The following is a 23,303-nucleotide window of genomic DNA, read 5'->3' on the forward strand; positions in this document are numbered from 1 at the left end:
CATCAACTTTAAAAAAAAACCTCATGTATCAGATTTTCCATGTGTATTAAAACCATCAGAAAGAATCAAGAGGGGAAGAGGACTGAATTTTGTTTTATAAGACCATGTTCACAGTTTTCTTTGCAAATTTTCCAATTTATTTATGATGAGATACTTAAAGTAATATTTTCTGATCCTGGTTCTCCCATGTTAGTTCAGAATGCCTCCATTAAACCTTTTTCAGTATTCTTTCATTTCTGGGACAAGATTAATGGAATTGAAAAGATGGCATCTTTACTAGTTTACCTAATGTTAAGTAGAAGCAAGCTGGAAAACATGGACCACATCTTCATTTTCTGTCTCTTTCTTTTAATCAGTTTTGGTTTGGAAATTTGCTGTCAGTGCTCTACATCCTAAAATAGCAGGAAGGTCCATGTTATTTCTCACAAGAGAGACACTTCCCAGTTTTTAAGTGGTAAGAATTTAGGCAATTTATTGAGAAGTCTTCCTCTAAGTCAGTTTTAAGCTAAACTGGCCCCTTTTGTGAATGAATCTGGAAAAGACAATGTCATCTGACAGACTACAACAAGCATTTATTAATATAACTTGCTTATTCACCTGAGTGAAGTCTCAGAGAACTACTTTAAGAGAACTCCAAGAATAGCAACCCTTTTAGCCTGTCTTGTCTGAACCAACAACCTTAACAGAGAAAAAAATCTAGTCCTAGGCCTACAGAAAAGCAGCTTCCTAATTAATATAGAGAGCTGATTATGAAACCTAGTCCCATGTCCTGCCTAGAAGCTGTTGAACAGGTTTAAAAAAAAAAAAACCACAAACAAAAAAACCAACAACAACAAAATAACCCAGGTCCTTAATTCTCAAGTAAGCAGAGCATACAAAAATTAAATCCCTGTTTCTCTTGCATAGAGCTGTTCTAACACAACTTGCCTTTGTGCCAGCTGGGTGGTGCCCTTTGACTCCTGCCTAAGACAGAATGCGTGATTACTATTGGCAAAAATCTCACTCTAACAGGTAAATTGCAGAGGACAGTTGAAAATTATGCTGATCTAGGAAAAAAATAGAAAGAGACCAAAAAACCCTGTGAGCAAGCCTTATCATATTGCAGGCCTGCTGCCAAACCTCTGAGCTCCACAAATATGAGAGGTTTGAGGCATTAGTGTAGAAAACACAAATGTTCCCTACCCTCCATATCATTTGCAAGAAGTGTTGCAGCTATGTAATCAAAACCTGTGTTTAAATACGCCATTTTCCATGAACATGATAACTTTATTAAACTACACTGTGAGCTAAACAAACTGGGTTAATACCCTAGAACTGCTTGCTTTAGGACTTTCAGGTCAAATTCTGTCACACTAATTGCTGGGAATAATAAGTGACATTACAGCTATATCTGTACAAACAACTTGATTTGCTCCAAATCCCAAATAGGTGCTTCAGAATGCCCATAAATGAAGGCCCTTAATTCACATAAAACTTAATTTCAGTGCTCAGAAATTAACATCCTCTGGGCTATCATACCATGCAGCTGTGAAAATTCCCAGGTCACAAATCCTGAGCTAGGGAGCCTTTAGACCATGCTCTTCCATATGAAAAAAATCAATCCTACAACTAATGCAGCGACCTTCTGGTTCCTCAAAACAGTCATTTTCATTTCCACCTTGCCCAGCCTGTGCCTGAGGCAGAGTGGTGGCACTTTCAGGGAGTACAATTTCACATCAAGGGAAGAGCTGTTTTCAACAGTACTTCAGAATAATCTCTTTTTTTGAAAGAGTGTTATTTTAAAGTAATTCTTACATTTACGGCCTCCTCTACTTTTGAAAGCACTTGAAAAGACCAGTAAAAAGACTTACCAGCTATTTAGATAGAAAGGACAGTAGAATATGATTGTTAGCTAGAAAATCCCCTGGCATCTGTGCTTGTTTGATGAAACCCAAGACATCAGGCTTGGATGCAAACTCATAGTAGCTGATTTCATACTAAGACAAGAGCTTTAGCTTAGCTCTTTAAAGGTACATGAGGTTGTACCTTTAAAACAAGCAGGAGACTTCAGCATGAAATACTCCTTATTTGAGGATGGAAAGTACAATGCAATCTTTTGCTTCATTATTGTGCCCCCTAAGAAAACTCATGCAATTGTCCCATTTCTTCGCCAGACAGGGTTCATTTCTCTGGTGTCCACACAGACCAAGTAACACTAACAAGCAAACCCCTTCCAGCTGCACCTCACACCTGAACAGATCACAAACATGGCCTAAATTCCATTATTCATTCCAAAATTAATCTTGGACTGCCAACTAATGCCCCAGTAATATTTGCTGCCTGCCAAAGTACTGTATAACATTAACCTTGATCATACATTTAAAGTAAAATTTGTTTTTTACTTTTCACTACACACTGATTCTGACAAAATCCAGTATATTGCTGTCACTCAGTGGTGCTAATCCCACAGTTACCTCTAGGAGACTTGGTATTTGAAACTGCTGTAGAGAAAAAAATTGTTGCTACATCTCTTAATAGTCACACGTGGAAAAAGAATCAGCCATGCTTTTGTTTAAGCTTATTTTCCTAAGGATAAAAAAACCTTTTAAAAACACATCATGGAAAAAAAACCATACATGCTTATACCACCACATGTTTCTAACGACAAATCTTACATAACCAGCATAACAAATAACAGACAAAATGCCATCTATAGAATTGCTTTTAAGAACACAAAACATTGCTGTTCCTACTACTATTTACTACTATGATTCATAGTCTTGAAAGTGCTATGGAACAATTGGAGACTTGATATTGCTAATCTTAAAGATTTTATATGGAAGCTCTAATTAATGTTTTCAAGTAGCAAACTTGCATGTAGACAGCCTCCCTTCTGGTTTACCTGCAAGTTTCTGACAGGGTTCACAGAATGTATCAGTGATCAGTTGCTACATAAACTGTTTTAATTGCTCAGTGGAATAACTTTCAGGCAGCACTATACTTGCCTTGCTATATAGTGACCATCCAGGCTGTTTTCTCTTACCTTTCATTTCCAAAAGGACAAATGCTCAAAGTCAGAAAAAAAGAAGAATTATGTTCAAGTCCTACAGCACTTGAGGCAACTCAGATAGTAAAATAAGCAAAAGTATTACAATTACTAATCTTCTGAAACACTGAATAACAAATAATGAGACACTTAGAGTTTGTTACTAAGATGCATCCTCCTACTAGCTTTGGGAGGTTTCCTTTATAGTGCTGTTTGTGTTGCAGGTGGGTTTGGCAAAGTGTGATCTAATTAAAATTATATGTGTTAGTTAAATTGTATTGCAAACATCTGCAGTTTTCGCCACACAGACTTCATTAGCACAGCATCAGCCTTGGAAATACAGCTGAAGCTAAAAGCTCTTCTAAATTTCCTGTGACCTTTGAATCTTTTCCTGTCATGCAGTCAAATATCTCAGCCTCAAAATTGTTCTCTTAACATAGTCCTAGAGATGCCATTGGCTACTGAGAAACACTGTTCATTCTGCAGTGAGAAAACAATCAAATATTATAGGAAAAAATATATTTTTTACAAGTTAAAAGCTACTTGTTTCAATTGCCAGCTAAGAAGAAAAGATGATGATGTGTTTAGATACTGCTGTGTTAATGCTCCTAGTTAAAGAACAATTTTACATACCTTGAGATGAGATGAAAATGAAATGGAATTTGACTTGAAATTCATGTTAAATGCTGTATTTAGCAGTTCCTAATCAACTGCTAACCAAGACTCATCTACAGAATAAAGCATAGAGATTTTAAACAGTTTATTAAGATGGTAAAGAATTAATGCAGAACTCAATAAAAATCTTTGAAATATACAAATAATGCAGGTATAAAGCCTAAGCTCAGCCAGACAGATAATGTAAAATTACATATAAAATACAAGATAAATGTAACAAATTTACATATAGCCAGATACTGACAGCAACATTTTATCTGACTGGTGAAACAATGAACAGTAATTATTATTTATACACTGTTATTTTGATTGCTACCCTAAGGTTAAAAAAATAATCAGCTTGGCTCATCTTTAAAAAAAAACACTGGAGAATTTAGCAATAAGAATCAGAAGCCATGCTGCCAAGCCATGGGACATGTTAGATGTAGATCTGTGACCCTTTTTAAAAATGCCAAGGCCAAAGGTGATAATGTTTAGAGTCACTTTTGCAGTTTGGTACCTGTGAAGCAGCAGCTTCTGGAAAGAATGCAGTACATCATACATCACTGCAGCCTTGTTTGCTTGTGCTAAACAAAATAAATTCCTCGAATTATTTATGTATGTCAGTGCATTGCTGATTCACAGCTTCTCTAATTTCAACTGTGTTTGGCATTTTGCCCTGGATTTGCTTCAGACCTCTGTCATTTGTCTTTGCAAGGAAGTAATCGTTTCCTTGGCAAAGGATGTGACACTTATTGTGAGATACTAAGTAGCCAAGCAGTTGTTTCCTTAAACACAGAGGGAAAACGCGTTTTAAATAAAGAAGCCTTTAAACTAAATAGAGTAAGTGTCAGGGGCTTAAGATGTATATTCCATTTCACTGAGGGGTGATATTGCTCCATTCATTTTCCACGGGTATGTAGTAGTCCAAAGAGTTGTTTATATTCCCACACTACAGTAATGAATGCTTGTAGGGATTTAATCTAGGAGATGACAGCAAGGCTGACAAGGACACTAAACAAAAGGAGAGGGACAAAAGAGCCTGGAAATAAAATGGAGGTTTAAAATAAAGGCCAGTGGGACATCTTAGTCTGGTCTGCCATAGAAGATAACCTGGTGCCCTGCAATCCTGAGAATATTCTCTTCCTACACCTGAGAAGACTTGCAATATGGAAATTGTGTTTATGCATGTCACAGACAAACCTGAGAGCTCCTGTGAACAGTGAAGGCAACAAACCAAACAGTAATGGGGTATGATGGAATTATTAGGGGTAACAACTTAAAATGTAATCTCAGGCCTGGCTGGTACTTGTACTAATCTTATTCTCTGTTGTTAAACACATTTTTGATGGGGTTCAGGCCTGGATAAATCAGATGGCTGCTAGCGAATAAATCACACTTGTCAGCTCAAGATCCAGCAAATAAGGCTATTGCTCCTGAGAGCCACAGGAAAGGAGAAATTGCTTTATCACTGGATATCCCAATGCCTAGTGAGAGAAACATCCAGTATGTTCACTCATAACACAAAGGGGGTAAAAAACTTCCAATATAGCACCTCTTAAATAAGCACATTTTCGGATTCTGGTGATATTGCAGAAAAACAAACCAGTTTATTTTTAATGCTTTGCATGAGACCGGAGTTTAGAGGCAGGAATAAACATATGAACACAGAAATGATGGACTAAACCTCTGATTTTGAAAGGTAAAAAGATTGTGTAGCTCTGGACAAACCCTTGCAAGTAGAGGAACTGTAACTCATTCAGTTTAAAATAGAAATAGCCAGCAGATTGTGTTGTCTGTGCTCACACAAGGCTGCTTATTTCCAACAGTTACCAAAGGAGACTCCAGTGTGATGCAGGGAGGAGATTGTTTGCTGAAGGATCCTGGCCTTGTCTGTGGCCTTCACCTATGAATGCCAAGAGAAAAAGGGTAATTAATTCTTCAGCATTCAGCTATAATTTATAATTTACTGGGATAAAAACAGCCAGAGTAATAATTTCATCATTTGTAAATTTTCATCCTGCTAAATAAAACTGAAATCAACAACATATTTAAATATTTACTCACCACTTTCTCCTCCTTGCTCCTTCCCTGTGGTACCTAGAGGTACCCTGGGGCTTATGGGCCCTCCTGAGGCTCTCAGGGATGTCTTTTCCAGGGCTCCAGAACCCCCCTCAGCCCCCTGGGACTGCCAACCCCTGTTCCCAGATGTCACATCAGGGCTGAGGTCCCCAGGGACTGTCTCCACCTTGGCAGGGGCTTGGGGCAGGAGTCCCTCCTCTGCCTGGACCATCAGCAGCCATGGCAGGCAGCAGGTCCTCTGTCCAGGTAACCCTGAAATGCCTGGAGCCCGAGCAGGAGATCCACAGGGATGTGGGACCAAGGACATTTTGTCTCTGGGCTTTAACCTAGAACAACCCTCCCTGCCCAGTGCTTGAGATTTTAGCCTCTGGTACATGGTGGTCATCAAAACACACATTCTCACCCTCCAAAACCTGGTTTTCCTCTCCTCACCCAGTGCCTGGGGGGATTTGGGATAATTGTAGGAATTTTAAGTCAGGAGAGAGGGCTCCCTCTGCTTCCAGGTTTCCCTCCACAATCAGCACATGGAGGGGCAAGGCAGATGTCTTGGAGCAGCTACCTAAACCAGAGGGTAGGCAAAATTAAGGGAACAAAAGTGGGTGTTTATGGAAGGCCTTCAACAGATACACTGTGGGCAATCAAAAGCCTCTGAGGGGCTACACTCAGAATGGATGACAGCCATGAGTTTTTCAGACAGATATAATTTTGGTCCATTGACGTATCAGGGGTTAATCCTCCAACTACAGTTTCAGGTAATGAAGTAATTTACTCCAAGTTTGCCCCCCCAAATCACTGTTGTTTCCATCTTTCAGGGCCTGAGACAGTCCTTGAGTTTTAGATCCAGAGAGGAATTGTTTTGTCTGAAAAAAAATAGGAGAACAGTAGCTGGCAGGCCATGGAGTTTTAGAGGTATACAATAAAGCAGTACAGGAACTGAAAAATAAAAAAGCTAAATCCTAAGGCATCCCTGGGATCCCTGTGCCAGCCCTGAGCCAGCATACAGGGCCTACATGAACCCCAGGGCTTTTTTTTTACATGAACGCCAGCTGCTTTGTTTGCAGCTCCTGGATGAAGAAACACAACCCTGATTGCCCCACCCTGAGTAATCTGTGCTCACAGACTAAGTGTCAAGATGAAAAAAATCACACTTTAAATCATTTTGCAGCCACAGTAAGGAGGGTGAAACTACAGTTTAGCATTTCCTTCACCACTGATTACTCACTGTAAATATATTCAAGCAATTGTGCTCCAGTGTAGAGAGTAAAATGACTTTTTCTCAGGGGAGCCATAGAGCTGTGGAACAACTTTATAACGTGAGATAAACTTCTGACACACCAGACATAGATGGGGTTTTGACATTTAAGCACCTCTCTGGCTTCTGAGTGTCATGTTAAATAGAATACATTTTCTCTGGTGAAATAGACCTGTAAGACAGAAATATGTTGCACACTGTATAAACAGGGAGGATAAAGCTTTTCCTGTTTTAGTGCCTTGTAAAAAGGGAGAGATGCCCAGACTCCTACAGCACAGGTTGGGAGAAAAAATGCAGACATTTTGTCTTCTTTTTTGTAACTAGTTCATGCCTACTGGTACATGACATCTAACCAGTCCAATCTTTTAAAATACTTTAATTTACTGGGGTTTTATACTGGTTCCTTTTCCATACAGTCCAATGGGGTGAGCCACATCCAGATCTACGACAAAATTAATACTTGTTAGTACTTACTAATTGTTTATTTGGGTACAGATCACTCTGTCCCTAGTAAATACATACAACACTATCTAACAAGTGTTACAAGAATTTTGGGGACTTTTGGGCTTCCCATTCAGCATTATGAAAGAATACACCTGGCAGAGCATTTAAATTCCTGCTTTGTGTATTGGGAGACATTTCATCCTTCCCCATGTTAAGCTGTCATTAGGGCCTGATCACCAAAATGAGCAATTTTTTAAGGCTGTAAAAGAATACTTTGCACCACAACAATTTTTTTTCCTGTGTTCTTTCAGAGGAGCAAGTAGCCAATGTAAACAAATCTTCCTTGTTGACCTCACCACAAGAGTTTCCTCAGATACAATTTCAATGCTTGGATTCTCTTTTAAGAAACTGAATTATGGAAAACAGATTTTCCACATAATAGTGTTCAAGAAGGTGGACACAAAGAGTAATAGGTTAATAAAGGCCATAATTAAGTCTGTAAGGGTAGTGTTACTAAAGAGAAGGACAAGCTTCACACAATTTTCTGGGGGATTTACATTTGGCTTTTAGAGAGAGCCATACATAAGAGAGAGCATAAGATGATGCTTTGGTTCTTTTGAAGTTCAGAACAGTGAAAGTCTAGATGATAGTCTTCAAATAGATGTTAGTTTATAATCTGATTTAACATCTATTTTATCTGTTTAACATTCAGCCCTCCGTGTTGGTTATCCGTGAGCATAGACTGAATGCAAGCACATCAGTGTTACAGATAGCAGCTCCAGTGAATTAAATATGTACTAGCTGGGATCAATTAGCATTGCAACCATCCTAAGAATTAACAGGAGTGAAAAAATAAAGTCTTGCTGTAGGTAGTTCCTAATTACATTTAAGCTTTCTTAGCTGTATTTGACAAAAAATCCAGAAAATGTGAGAAATGGCAAGTTTCCTACATCTTAAGGACCAGGAATTTCCTGTGGCTCTGTAATAAATTTCAACATATATATTTCTAGATTTTTGGCAAATAATATATTAAGTCATTGTAGAGTATCTAAAAAGTTTCTGCAAATGTACCAATGGATTGGATATTTCAACATCCACAGACTGCCAGTAATTTATTGCTCTGCACTCTACAGCAAGAAACTTCCAGCCACAGTGTGTTAGCACCTGGATAAATTACAGTCATTATTCCTCCATCGTCATGCTGTAGCATCACCCCAGTGATAAGATCTGCTTTTGGTTCAATAAGAAGGTTGTTGGAAACCGTGCATTTTCTGCTCCCTGGAGAAAGGCATTCATTTCCACTTGGAATCAAACAAAAAAATCTATCACAGCATCACAGAATATGCTGAGTTGGAAGGGACCCATCAGGATCAGGGAGTCCAACCCCTGGCCCTGCACCGAACACCCCAAGAATCACACCCTGTGCCTGACAGCACTGTCCTAACACTTTTTGAACTCTGTCAGACTTGATGTACCATCCACCTTGATTTATTTTAATTTTTTTTTAATTTCCCAAGAGATTTATTGTGACTTACTCAGAGAGACCTATTTTTCCCATATGTGGCAAAATAACATTCTTGCTGAGAAGATAATTAATTATATATATAAATATTTATCTATTATATATATAAATATAATTATATTTCAGTTCTTCAGATCATGGTTCTTGCTTATCTTTTTGCTCAGATAAACTTTGGTGAAGTGGTTCCTGATTTGGAGGGTCACTGCTGGTGGTAGAGGTGCCACATCCTTGATATTGCAGCCACTGGATTCCTTGTGGCACATCTTGGGTGCTGCTTACACTTGAAAAACCAATTCTGATTGCAGAAAGACAAAAAGAAACCTATGCAAAAGTTCTGCTGCAGTAAAAACATCTATGAAATAGAAAAATTTGGCCTTTTTTATTACTGTGCAAACCATAAAACCCTGAAAATATAAATGTCTGTCTTAATTGATAAAAGCTACATGAAATTGTAACATCATTCACTCTTTCACCATTGCTGCAATAGAAGGAGAATCAAATGCTGGGGAAAGGAGTGTGAGTTTAATTCTTGCAGGCATGTGTGGAGCCTTGTCTGGTTGCAGAGCTCCCAGCCAGGGACTCAGTTTGGGAACATTTTGTGTGACTTACTCAGTGAAGGCAGGTGTTATCAGGCATTGCCTTTTGCTTTAACCTTTTTGTTGATTCACCAGACCCGGCTGTCTTGGCTGTCACGAAAAGTTAGAATACTTTGCCTAGAAAAAGAAAAGAAACAAACTGGCAGCATGGAGCAGCAAAAAAAATGCCGGTTTGTGAAAGTAACAAAATGGCAAAGGTTTTAAGTTTCAGCTCCCACTTGAGCAGAAAAATTTATTTTCAAATTAAGTTGTTAAAACACAGTATTGGTATAACAAAATACTAAAATGAACTAGTTTTGAGACCTGCATAAAATAAAAATAAATTATGAATTTTCACAACTGAAACACCAAAGAATCAGTGGTGGTTGACTACATTTTGTCTGGGTCCAAACTCTGTTCATGGGTTGAGGATGATGTTTCACCTCAATCCTTCAGAAATTTTCAGGGAAAACATTTCAGCTTTTTGAGATTCTGAGTTAATATCCAGTCAATGGATCCTGAAATCCTTGAAGCAATTCCTACACACAGCTTTTCTGACTTCCAAATTTGCCCCAATTTCTCTTCAGTCGAGTTTTTGTGCTCTAAGATGGAGACAAAACTGAATGCACACTAGACAATTTTAATAAAATCACTTTCAGCATAATTTTTTTTTTAAAAAGATGGAAGATGGGCTGTGGAACAAAGAGATTTATTTTAAATGAGTTTTAAATGAGGAATAAAATTTAATTTCTTAGCACCAGTTAAAACTCTTAAACAATAATTATATCTCTGTTATTCAGGATTCTGCTAGATTGAAAAAGCAAAGAGCATCATTTCTGTTGTAACCAAAAAAATCCTTGCTCACAGAAAAAAAAGAGAAAACAACTTTCATTATGAAACAGATTTTATATTAAACTAAACTATTTCAGAGGGTTTTTTTTCCCACTCAATGCTTTTGCCAGTAATTGCCTTTTCTGTATGCCCCAGATGAAGAGTCACAGCTCTTTAGAAGCATTTTGTGTAATAAATGTTACTTGTTTTGTTTCTCTTTACTCCATTTAATGCTGATTCTATTTTTCTCCTATTTCTGTTGGTCTAATGCCCACTTATACCTTCCTGGGAACACCAGAAGTCCAACTATAACTTAAATTCCATGGGGATACATCTACATCTGTAGGAAGCAGACAGAAAAAAGCTGCTTCTTTAAAATTGATTTGGCAGTTTGGAAGCTGAAATCATCCACCCAGATGGAATTAAGATTCTCTAAAGGTTTTATGCTATGACATTTCTGATAAATCTTTTCAGAGGGATATATTATTCTGGGAAGTGGCACAACTCAAAGTTGTAGAAGACAAAAAGGCAATAAAATACTGCTATAAACTCAAAAGGAAGTAAATGTTTTTAAAAATCTGTTTAAATAAAACTTATATCAATTTGATGGTTGCAGGCATGTGTATCCTTGCTTCATGCACTGTCTGAATAAAAATTAGAAAGTTCTTGATCTATATTTCAATGACTAGACACAATTCTTCTGAGACTAAATCCAAGCACGTGTGTCCACCTCCATCTTACCCAGGATGAGTATTGATTATTCATTAAGATTCATTTGCATGAAATTCAGGAAGAGGAACAAATCTGCAGTTGACTAAATATGCAACAAAACCATTGCAAAGTAAGATATGCCTACTTCAGAACTAGAATGTGGCTTGAATCTGAACCTGTATTGAATTTTGAGAGACTTTTTAGCTCCCTGACACAGGTGCAGATAGAGATGTTTTATATTTTGTTTGGGGCATAAGACTTCATGAGGTCTCTTTTTTAAGAATGGTGATGTTGAAAACTTTGATTCCTTAAGAAGAAAAGTTCTACTTTTCTTAGGGCAGAAGGAGGAAGTGAATATTGTAGTGTAGTCTTCCACAACCCCAAACTCACCTTGGAAGGCACCCTAGAGAAATGAAATTGAATGTTTTCTAGGAAATTATGTTTTTGTTATGTAAACAGATAAAGGTGTTAATGTTCTGCTCTGTTTTTTATCCACTTATTTTTTAATTTCTTTCCCATATTTGGCTGAAATCTACCTCAAATTACAGACACTTTATTAACATCCTTTTGTTCATTTCCTTCTTTGATGAAAAGTTAGAAACTACCTTTCCAACTTTCACCTAAGTTTTATATCCTCCTATCCTTAAGGTGAACAGATTTATTAAAGTGCATTTACACAGTTCTGTAGAAACTCTTGACATTTAATGGACTTTTGACAGGATGTGTGATGTCATTTATAGGATGAATAGTCTAGATATGATATAGAAACAGAAGGCTGAGGAGTTAGGGTTAGTTCCTTGAGAATAGTCTAGATATGATATATAAACAAAAGGCTGAGGAGTTAGGGTTAGTTCCTTGAAGACATTGAACATTTTCATTTGCAGAAAGAAATTCAGTAATCAATAGCTTTCAGTATGCAATTTATAATGTCTAACATTAGAGAAGATTGGAGACCATTGAAAATGTCACCAATTACCTATAAAAAGGCTAAATCTTCCAGGAATGAAATCAAAAAACAAAGAAGTTTATAACTATGAATTGTCTTCATGGATTCTGATCATATTTTCCTATAACATCAGTGATACATGAGTGGTCTTAAAAATTAGGTAGCTCCAGGAATAAGAAGAGAATATAGAGGAATAATGAAATAAATACCTTCAGCTGAGTTTCGTAAGATAATTATCCAGACAAGGCATAAATGCTTTTATGAGATTTGCTCTTTCAGTCTGATCTAAAGGTTCACCATATGGGCCTGACATTTTTTGTAGGGGTATCACATTCAGAACTCACAAATGAGATGCTCCCTAAACTACCCTGTGTCTATAGAGCACTGTGTGGGGCAGGTGTCAGCCTTGAACAAAGCTCAAAATGTGCATAGCTCATTCTGAGACAGGGCCTCAATTCTTACAGCCAAAGATGTAAGAAAGTGTAATCCATATTTTATACAGAAGGGAAAATGTGGCATAGTTAGAAAATTGTTGAAGGCACATAAAAAACTTTATATTGAAACCAGGTGCAAAAGTCAATTCTCCTTCCAGGCCAGTTTTAAAAAATCATTTTTTCTTCTCTGGTCTTTTTATTGTAACAGCATCTCTTGTTTGACATATCAAATTATCTTATTTTCCAAAGGCAGAGGGGAATAAATGAGAGAATCTCTTCCCTTTGATTTAATATTATGGTACTAAGATGAAGATTTCACAGAACCCTTGTGAATCAGCAGCATCAGGGCCTAACCAAAGCTTTTCCCTTTTGTGGGGCATTGCTTTGTAGTGTAACAACAGCTGGTGGTAGGGAGGGATGGAAATACAGAAGAAATTCATTAAACAGCACAGATACCATTATCATCATAAAAATGATAGAAAAATATATCAATTTAGATAGCGAGAAAAAAAAATCAATTTAGGTAAGGTAAGAGAAGGAGAGAGACAGTATGGAAAGGAAACAAGCAGCACTTGTTTATAATGATTGGGGGAGTTAAAATGGGCCTTATGATGTGAGAGAAGGGATTTATCCTTTCCAATAAAACCAGGAGCTGAAAATCTCTAAACATCATGAAAACAGCTCAGGGTAACTTGAGCTCTTTCATCTGGGAAGTTAAGGATGTACCAGAATGTGTCTGTGGAGATCTACAACATGAAATAATGTCAACTATGCACATTTCTATACCTTTCATACTGCTGTTTTAAGAGGTTTCCTTGAAATTACATAACTTCCCATGGTTTGCCTTTGAAAAGTCCAAATGGAAATAATGTCCACCTAAACCCCTCAATCATCACTAGGGTTTAGTGTAAGGCTGATTGTGTCTTTCTCTCTCCAGACCAAAATTATAGATGAAAAAGTGGTAGATACAGAGCATCAGACAAAGTACAATTTTCCCATCTCCCCTGTTAGGCAAAACCCTCCTTTTGGTGTGTCAGAAAAGGGAGTTCTTCTGATGGAAGGCTGGAATTAAATTCTGGTCTTTTCAACTGGCATAAAAGCATTGCACAAAATGTGCTCCCCATAAATGAAGTAGTCAGGATAAGTTTATTTTTTGTCTTCATTTTGAGGGGATGCATCAATATCTGGAGAATAAACCACAGTGAATTGACTCAACTTGCATGAGAGTATCTTTACTCAGACCTTTGCTGTATCATCTGCTATTTGCTCATGTTACTGTTCTCATCAAGAGATGGTGAAAACTGAAAGGGACAATTGAGAAAATATTATTGTACAGCTGATAATTCAAAGATTTTTCAACTTTGTTCTTTTCCAACTCACCGTTTTCTTTTTTACTGGATGTCTGTTCATGACAGGGTCATGAACAGACAGAGCCAAGGTACAGTGGGATGAAGGAGATGCAGTGCAGTGGCTGCTAAAAGCTTGAAATTTTGGTAGCAGCATGGTGAAAGCGGAGTCCAGCAGACTGCTCTTATGAAACCATGAAAGCAAATGAAAAGCAGAACTAGTACTTCTAAATGGTGTCTTTATTTTCTTGTGGATTTTACAATCTTTCTCAAGAGGTTTTGGGACATATCTTACCTGGTTTATATGGGCCTTTTCCTATTTTCATAGATACTATTACAAAATTAGTGTCAGATAGGCTGTGTTTAATGGTAAATGTAGTATACTAACAAAATTTCAATGTTTTTAAGTAATTGTTACCTTTAATTTCCTTATTCTTTTTGAGACATTGGCTGGTTTTTGAATATCCATGATATAGCTGTATTCCACCTTCAAGAGACAGAAAATCTGCTGCTGCAAAAATGATCTGAATTATTTTACAAACTGGAAGTAGATTTTCTTCCAGTTTTGCTGGGTAACTCAAGTCCTGGGTTTATATGTTTTTGCTTACATGAAAGGTTGATAGAAAACACAGCCCATCCTCCAAAAGCAAACGTGCATTTGGATTTGGGATTGAAAATTACCACAGGAAACAGCAACACAGAACTTCTGGGGTGACTGAGAGCTGGGTTTGGCTCCCATCTTCCCACTGTCTGTGCAAATACAGCCATGTATAACACACAGATATCTCCAGATCAACCTCTTGTGCATTCATCCCGCCCATCACCAAAACCCCTAGATTAAAAATCTATAGCTTTTTAAACAAAAAAGGAGGAGTATCTTGCCTTAGAAATATTACTGTCTGTCAGGGTTTCCTTGCTGCAGAGCAGAGACTTACCTGTAAAACCTGCACACAGTAACTTCTTAATGATTTTATCCTGGCTCATTAGGAGAGCAGCTACCACTGAGACTTAAGAGTAATCAGGCAGATGTACCAGTGACACAGCTGCCATGCAGGTTGGGATGGAACATCAGCATTAGCTGGACTGAAATTGAGATCAAAGCCAGACAATACAAAGCTTGCAAAATGTCTCCATGATGTTGTATGTTATAACAACACCAACTGTTGACCTGCTGGAATTTTGTTGCTGTTTGCTTTGCATATTTTATTGGAAAAAATTGTTGGACACTGTTTAGAACAGTACACTTTTAAAATTTTGGATTTGAAGTTTGCTTTACGAAGGATCATCATGAGTTATAGATTTGCTGAAAGTATCTGGAGTCCCTTCTTGCTTTTCTTTTACCCTGTTCAGAACATAAGTCATGCCTTTCCAGTCATCCATGAGAATTTGGGTTCACACAGTTGGCCTAAGAAGCAAGCAGGATTTTGGAATTTCTGGTGAGATTAAACAACTGCATACCCATAACTTACAGCTAGGGATTTCAAGTCATTCTTGGAAATGTGTCCTTTGAAAAAGCTAATTTAATATGTGAACTGTGTTTTCCAGTTCATGTCAGCTCAAGCTTCTGTGTGAATGTGAGAAAAGCTCACCAAAACACACTCAAAAAACCTCACAAAACACTGAGAGCAAGTTCTCAAACAGGGAGATATTGGTTGAAGACTCTATGTCTTAAAAAATCAAAGAGCAAATTCTTGGAAAGAAATTAAAGGTTTTAGGCAAGGCCTTCTTTTTTCATTATGCCAAATTTTGAATCATTAATTTTTTGATTCTGTCAATGGGACAAGCAGAAGCATCTTTTAAAAGACTTTTAGGAAGAAAAAACCATAAATACATCAGGATCTGATAAACACAGAATTAAAAAAATATGCAATAATTGGAAGATTTGAATTAAACAAGCCATCATATAACTTCCTTTTTATTTATAAAGAAAACAGTCATAATTTTGTCCTCGAATGACTCAAACTGTAAATCAAAATGCTATGAGCAAACCCATGCAATTACACTTGTTACTTTAACAAGACACACAATTAATCTGCTTGGTCATGTAGAATATGCTAACTACACACAGAAAGATGTTGAATTTTGACACTGCTTCATACACCAGAAAGCAAATAGTTGTGCTAAATGTCATTCCCTACACATTATTTATTATACAAAAGTACCTTGTATTTAACTGAGGTGGTGGCAGATGCCGTGATTGTCACTGAGGGGGGATGTGGGCTGTGTTGCTGAGGGGGCACCGCAGGGCAGGGATCGCGCCCGGGGCGGCGCCCTCAGCTCCCCTCAGCCCCGAGGGCGGGAACTCGAGGCCGCTCTGGTGGGCAGGGGCGCCCCCGCCCCTCAGCTCCCCTCAGCCCCCCTCAGCCCTGAGGGCGGGAACTCGAGGCCGCTCTGGTCGGCAGGGGCGCCCCCGCCCCTCAGCTCCCCTCAGCCCTGAGGGCGGGAACTCGAAGCCGCTCCGGCCGCCAGGGGGCGCCCCCGCCCCTCAGCTCCCCTCAGCCCTGAGGGCGGGAACTCGAAGCCGCTCTGGCCCCCGGGGGGCACACTCGCCCCTCAGCTCCCCTCAGCCCTGAGGGCGGGAAGTCGAAGCCGCTCTGGCCCCCGGGGGGCACACTCGCCCCTCAGCTCCCCTCAGCTCCCCTCAGCCCTGAGGGCGGGAACTCGAAGCCGCTCCGGCCGCCAGGGGGCGCCCCCGCCCCTCAGCTCCCCTCAGCTCCCCTCAGCCCTGAGGGCGGGAAGTCGAAGCCGCTCTGGCCCCCGGGGGGCACACTCGCCCCTCAGCTCCCCTCAGCCCTGAGGGCGGGAAGTCGAAGCCGCTCTGGCCGGCAGGTGCGCCCCCGCCCCTCAGCTCCTCTCAGCCCTGAGGGCGGGAACTCGAAGCCGCTCTGGCCCCCGGGGGGCACACTCGCCCCTCAGCTCCCATCAGCTCCCCTCAGCCCTGAGGGCGGGAATTGAAGCCGCTCTGGCCCCCGGGGGGCACACTCGCCCCTCAGCTCCCCTCAGCTCCCCTCAGCCCTGAGGGCGGGAACTCGAAGCCGCTCTGGCCGGCAGGTGCGCCCCCGCCCCTCAGCTCCCCTCAGCCCTGAGGGCGGGAACTCGAAGCCGCTCTGGCCCCCGGGGGGCACACTCGCCCCTCAGCTCCCATCAGCTCCCCTCAGCCCTGAGGGCGGGAAGTTGAAGCCGCTCTGGCCCCCGGGGGGCACACTCGCCCCTCAGCTCCCCTCAGCTCCCCTCAGCCCTGAGGGCGGGAACTCGAAGCCGCTCTGGCCGGCAGGTGCGCCCCCGCCCCTCAGCTCCTCTCAGCCCTGAGGGCGGGAACTCGAAGCCGCTCTGGCCCCCGGAAGGCGCCCCCGCCCCTCAGCTCCCCTCAGCTCCCCTCAGCCTGAGGGCGGGAACTCGAGGCCGCTCCGGCCGCCGCTCTCGGCGAGGCGACGCGCGGGGTTCCACGCGCGGGCCGGGAGGCGCCCTCAGGCAGCCCCTGGGTTGAGGCAGAGGAGGAATGGACGGCCCTCACGCGTCTGCACGGTGCTTCGGTTTGCGGGAGGAAGAGATGAGGTAAGTCAGAGGGGAGAAAAAGAACTTCATGGGGGAGGAATGCTGGAACTCCGTGGCATCACCTGGAGAGCACGGAATGAACATTTTGAGGTAAAATTGAGGAGTGTGGGAAAAACAGCTGCAGTAATCTGTGGTGATCACATAGTGGACATTTTTGGAAGGAAAAACCTTTCTCCAGTGAAGAAAATTAGTTTTGGAGAAAAGTCTGAGGTAATTTCTGGAAGCAGTGCAGTGAAAGTTTTGTGATAAGACCTGAGGTAATTTTCAGTGGCCAGAAGGAACATTTTTTGGGGGTAAAATGTAAGGTAATCTGCAAGGAACTGAAGGAATACTTTGGAAAGAAATCCTGAGGTAATCTGTAAGGACCACAATGAGCAATGAGGGAGAGGTGGCTCTCCAGGTGATGCTGAGGGGATGTGAGAGTCACTGAGGGAATATGCGTGTCAATGACAGAAAATGTGTCCCTGAGGGCATGGCAGGTGTCCCACGTGTCACTGAGGGAGTAACAGGTCACCAAAGGAATGGCTGATTCCCAGTGTGCTGCTGAGGGGCCATGAGTGTTCCTGAGGGGAGGTAGATGTGAAGCCCAAAGCCTGGCAAGAAAACAAAACTCTATAGTCAGATGGCTACAGAGCAGGTGTTTGTTTATTCAGAGCTGAGAGTGAGGTGAATCTCTCCTCCAAACCTCACTCAATATTGTTTTGCCTTCAGTTGGATTCTAAAATGTAAAGTTCCAGTTCCAAGCTATCATTAGCATACTCATATTTGTGTAAAGCTGTGTCGTGGTTCTATGAGAGTTTGTTAATTTCGTGCCTGCATCAGTTTCTTTGTGATCCTCAGTCTAATGGTGATCTTTTGATGAAGATTTATGTAGTCTTCCCTATGTCTGAAATTTTTACCTCTGTCTTCAGGACATTTCTGGTGCTTCCTGATTTTGTTCAGTCCATTATGTTTTTAGTTTTGCAGTATGCAACTTCCATTACAATTTGCAGTTTTGGTCGTGAAGGTGATTGCTATGTCACTGGCTTTGCTGTCTTGCTTGTTTCACCTGCACATCTCAGTTCAATCTTACTGGGTACACTATTACTTGTTACCATTACTTGATACAATATAACGTGCAGCCTTTTGTCACATACGGTTTAGGATTCAGGTGCTGCTTGTGTTCCTCGGAGGGGAAATATGGGAGTCATTTGAGTGGAGGCAGGTGCCCCGTGTTCCTCGGAGGGGCCATGCTTTTTCCTGAGGAAAAGTAGTTGGGAAGCCCAAAGCTGGGAAAGAAAACAAAACTCTATAGTCAGATGGCTACAGAGCAGGTGTTTGTATATTCAGAGCTGGGAGTGAGGTGGATCTCTCTGAGAAACCTCACTCAATGTTGTCCTGCCTTCAATTTCATTCTAAATTGTAAAGTCCCAGTTACAAGGTATCATTAGCATGCTCATATTTGTGTAAAGCTGTGTCATGGTTCCATGAGAGTTTGTTAAGTTCATGCCTGCATCAGTTTCTTTGTGATCCTCAGTCTAATGGTGATCTTTTGATGAAGACTTCTGTAGTCTTCCTTATGTTTGAACTTTTTACCTCTGTCTTCAGGACATGTCTTGTGCTTCTTGGTTTTGTTCAGTCTATTATGTTTTTAACTAATTATGCAGTTTGCAAGTTCCTTTGCAATTTGCTATTTAACTCTGGACGGTGCTTGCTATGTCACTGGCTTTGCTGTCTTGCTTGTTTCGCCTGCACAACTTTGTTCATTCTTACTGGATATAATATTACTTCTTACAATTACTTGATACAATATAACGTGCAGCCTTTTGTCACATACGGTTTAGGATTCAGGTGTTGCTTATGTTCCTCTGAGGGGTAATATGGGAGTCGTTTGAGGGGAGGCAGGTGCCCCGTGTTCCACTGAGGGGACATGAGGGTCACTGAAGGGATGATGGCAAATGCCCTCCATGTTACTGAGACGGCATGGGGGTCACTGAAGGAGAGGTGAGTGCCCAGCATGTTGCTAAGGAGACACAAAGGTGATTGGAGAGGGAGGCAGGTGCCTCGAATGTGGCTGAGGAACCCGTGAGAGAGGAACGCGAGGTACCCTGCATGTAACTGGTGGTGGCAGATGCCGTGCGTGCCACTGAGGGGGCCTGAGGATCACGGAGGGGGGATGCGGGTTTGCCGGCTGTTGCTGCGGGCACGGGAGAGTTCCTGATGGGGATCCGGTTGCGCCCTGAGGAAGGTCCCTCCCTGAGGGTCGGGGGTGGGGGTGGGCCTGTTCCCGTCGTGCGGCCGCCGCCTCCCGATTGGCACCGCAGGGCGAGATTCCCGCACATGCGCGGCGGCCCAGCCCCGCCGCTTCTGTCACCGCAGAGGCGGGAACTCGAAGCCGCTGAGTCCGCCCGCGGCGGCGGCCTCGCACCCCGGGCCCCTCAGGCCCCAGTGCGGGAACTCGAAGCCGCTGTGTCCGCCCGCGGCGGCGGCCTCGCACCCCGGGCCCCTCAGGCCCCAGTGCGGGAACTCGAAGCCGCTGTGTCCGCCCGCGGAGGCGGCCTCGCACCCCGGGCCCCTCAGGCCCCAGTGCGGGAACTCGAAGCCGCTGGGTCCGCCGCTCTCGGTGGATCGCCGGGCCGGGAGGCGCCCTCCAGCCGCCCTCGGGTAAGAGAGGAGGAATGGACGGGCGGCCTGCACGGTGTTAGTTTGTAGGGTTAGAGATGAGGTAACTCATAGGGCCAGCAAAAACTACAGAGGGACCACTGCTGGAATTTCCTGGCTTCACCTGTGGGGCAAGGAGTGAACATTCTTGTGTAAATTGACTAGCGTGGGAACTAAAGCTGCGGAAATCTGTGGGGATCGTAGAGGAGACATTTTTTTGGCTAGAAGGTTACAGGGGATCTCTAGGGAAGAAAATTGTTTTGGGGAAAAGGCTAAAGTATTTTCGGGAGATGGGGGCAGAGAAAATTTTCTGATAAAACCAGAGGTAATTTAAAGAGCCAGAAAAAACATTTTTTATTTGAAATCCAGTTAATCTGCAATGGAATGAATGAAAGTAAAAAGGTAATTTGTATGGTATAGAATTTTTGAGGAGCAAAATGTGTGTTAATCTGTAGGAGATATTTTGAAAGCTAATACCTAACAGATTTAATAGATGTAAATGAATCTTTTTGAATATTCTTCCTCAGAATAAAGGATTACAAACCACATCTATTCACATAAACTCATGTAATTTCTCATTAAGATACACAAAAGTATCTTAATGAGAAATATTTACTACACCATAAAGACGAAACAAAAACTAGTGTAGTGTAATACCCAATCTGAAACAAAAAATAATTGCACTAAAGCTACAAGAAACCCATATTCAATGAAACTTAATATGGAAAAGCCATGACAAAAAGAGAAGAAAAATCACACTTGCTACACTATAACAGAGAACGGAGGAGTGTCTACAATCAGGGAGAAATCTGTACACAAAGCACTCCAAAACTAAATATATTTCAAAAACAAATACTAAAATTCCAGTTGTCGTCCTTCAATATCAGCCTGTGGGGCACTTGGGTGGCGGTTCCCTGCAGGCACAGGGTCTGGAGCTTCTCAGGCTCTGAGTGTGTCGTCGTGCCTTGGCAGAAGCCGTGGGACGACGAGGCAAGAGCGGCAGCGTCTTCAGGATCAAGTGTGGGACGGCGAGGCAAGAGCAAACTTGGAGCTGAAGAGGGACACGAGGGGCCCTCTGGGCAAAGGGCTTTTCCAGGCCAGGGCACCTTCAGGGTGCCGCGGCCGGCTTTGCGCTGGGCGACCTCCCTGTGCGCAGGGCTGGGTCTTTGCTGCGGTTGGCCTTTTGCCCTTGTGCTCCTTTGGCTGCCCGGAGAGAGGGGCAACCCTGTAAAGGAGGGTGAGTGCCCCTGTCTCCGCACCGGAGGGGGGAAACGGAGCTCTCCCGGCCCCCAGCCCAGCTACCCTGTAAGCAGGGCAGGGCTTTTCCCCAGCCCCGGCAGCTTTCTGCCTGCTGCCAGCCCCTGGCCAGTGTGACCCCCTGTACTCGGGGCGTGTCACAGCCCGTGTCCCCGTGCCAGGCCTGAAGCGCTTCAGCGCGTCGAGGCCCCTTGTGGCCTCCTCTCAGTGCACGGGCAGGTCTGATGCTTTCCTCTCCCGCTCAGCATTAGGAATGGCTCCCTAGAGTAGGTTGGCTGCACAGAGCTTGCTCCCTCTTCTGGGACTGTCTGTCTCCCCCTCCCCTGTCTGTCTCCCCCTCCCCTGTCTTCCCCTTAGCTGGGTGTGAGTGAGGAAGTGTGTTTGTGCTTTAGCCCCCCGCTTTAGAAACAGAGCAGTGTAGCTCAGACTTCCCAGGAGGGAAAGAGGAGCTCTGTGCAGCCACAGGCGGGTGGCCAAAATGCACGGGTGGCGAAAGCGTCCGGCCTTGCCCCTGCTTTCTGAGGACGGCGCGAAGCCGCTTAGCGGCAGCGTGGGCACCACGACCCGCCTGTAGCCAGGGCCTGGGCGTGCGCCCACGCTGCCGGTGGTGCTGGTGAACTGCCAGCGTGCGGGCCCCGTACTCGGGGCACGTGTCAGGACCTTGGCGGCACCCTTTGTCCCCAGGAGCAGCCCCGCCCAGGTCCCTGTAAGCAGGGCTGGGGAGGCTCCTTTAGCCAGGCGACAGGAACGAGCGCTCCCGGGCCCTTGCCAGGGGGCAGCTTGCAGAAGGGCCGTGCCGCAGGGCACGGTCCCGCCTTTGGCACTGCCTCGGGCTGGCGCCACATGCCTGGCGGCCTTGTAGAGGAGGCTGCCGAGGCTCTGCAGACGGCTGTGCTGCCGTGCTGCGCTGCGGCCGGGCTCCGGCCTGTCCCTAAGTGGGGTGCAGGCCGGAGCCTGTGCTCCGCAGTGCTTGTTGGGGGGTGCCGGGCAGCAGGGGGCGGCCCCGTAAGTGGGGTTCTGTGCGTCCCCTGGCCTCGGCGGGCGGTTGGAGGGACCCCCTGTAATCAGGCGGGTGTCCCTGGCCCCGGTCTTTCAGAGGCATGGGGCCAGGAGTCATGGGGCCGGGCGTGTGCCCTCCCTGTCCTCGGGGCTGGGCTCGCGGCCCCTCGGGCCCCTCGGCTTTAGGCCGTGAGCTCGACTGCCTGACTGTAGAGTCAGGTTCCTGTTGCCTTGGGGGAAGGCCGAGCTCCGTGGCTCCCTGGGTGTGGACCGGCCTGTAAGCAGGCTGCGGGTCTGGGAGCCTTTGTGCTCCCTTCAGCTGGCAGCCTGTGTGCGGCGCCCGCCCCGTTAGTGGGGAGCGCCCCGGAACTGGAGAGAAGGAGCCTCCATAGGCCTTGGGGACCAGAGCCGCCCTGTAAGTGGGGGCCAGTGCTCTGGAGTCCCGGGCACTTTGAAGTCCAGGCAGCGGCTTGAGCCCCCTGTAAGCAGGGGTGCAGCCTCTTGGCCGCTGCTTTGCGTGCCCAGCTTCATTTGCCCAGAGGGCCCGGCTCCCAGCACGGCGTGGGACTGCGCCGGACGTCGCCATGGTGAGTCAAGCTGAAGTTGTTGGCTTTTGGGCAGCCGGGGGGCTGTGTGGGTGGTGGCATGAGGATCTCGCTGTGGGGCTCTGGGGTGGCGGTTCCCTTTGGCAGCTGGAGCTCCTCAGGCCTGATTGTGTCCTCGTCGACGTTTGCAGAACCGTGGGACGGCGAGGCAAGAGCAAACTTGGAGCTGAAGAGGGACACGAGGGGCCCTCTGGGCAAAGGGCTTTTCCAGGCCAGGGCACCTTCAGGGTGCCGCGGCCGGCTTTGCGCTGGGCGACCTCCCTGTGCGCAGGGCTGGGTCTTTGCTGCGGTTGGCCTTTTGCCCTTGTGCTCCTTTGGCTGCCCGGAGAGAGGGGCAACCCTGTAAAGGAGGGTGAGTGCCCCTGTCTCCGCACCGGAGGGGGGAAACGGAGCTCTCCCGGCCCCCAGCCCAGCTACCCTGTAAG

This window comes from Haemorhous mexicanus, chromosome 2 (genome assembly GCF_027477595.1).
Source record: "Haemorhous mexicanus isolate bHaeMex1 chromosome 2, bHaeMex1.pri, whole genome shotgun sequence".
In the NCBI taxonomy this organism is placed as follows: Eukaryota; Metazoa; Chordata; class Aves; order Passeriformes; family Fringillidae; genus Haemorhous; species Haemorhous mexicanus.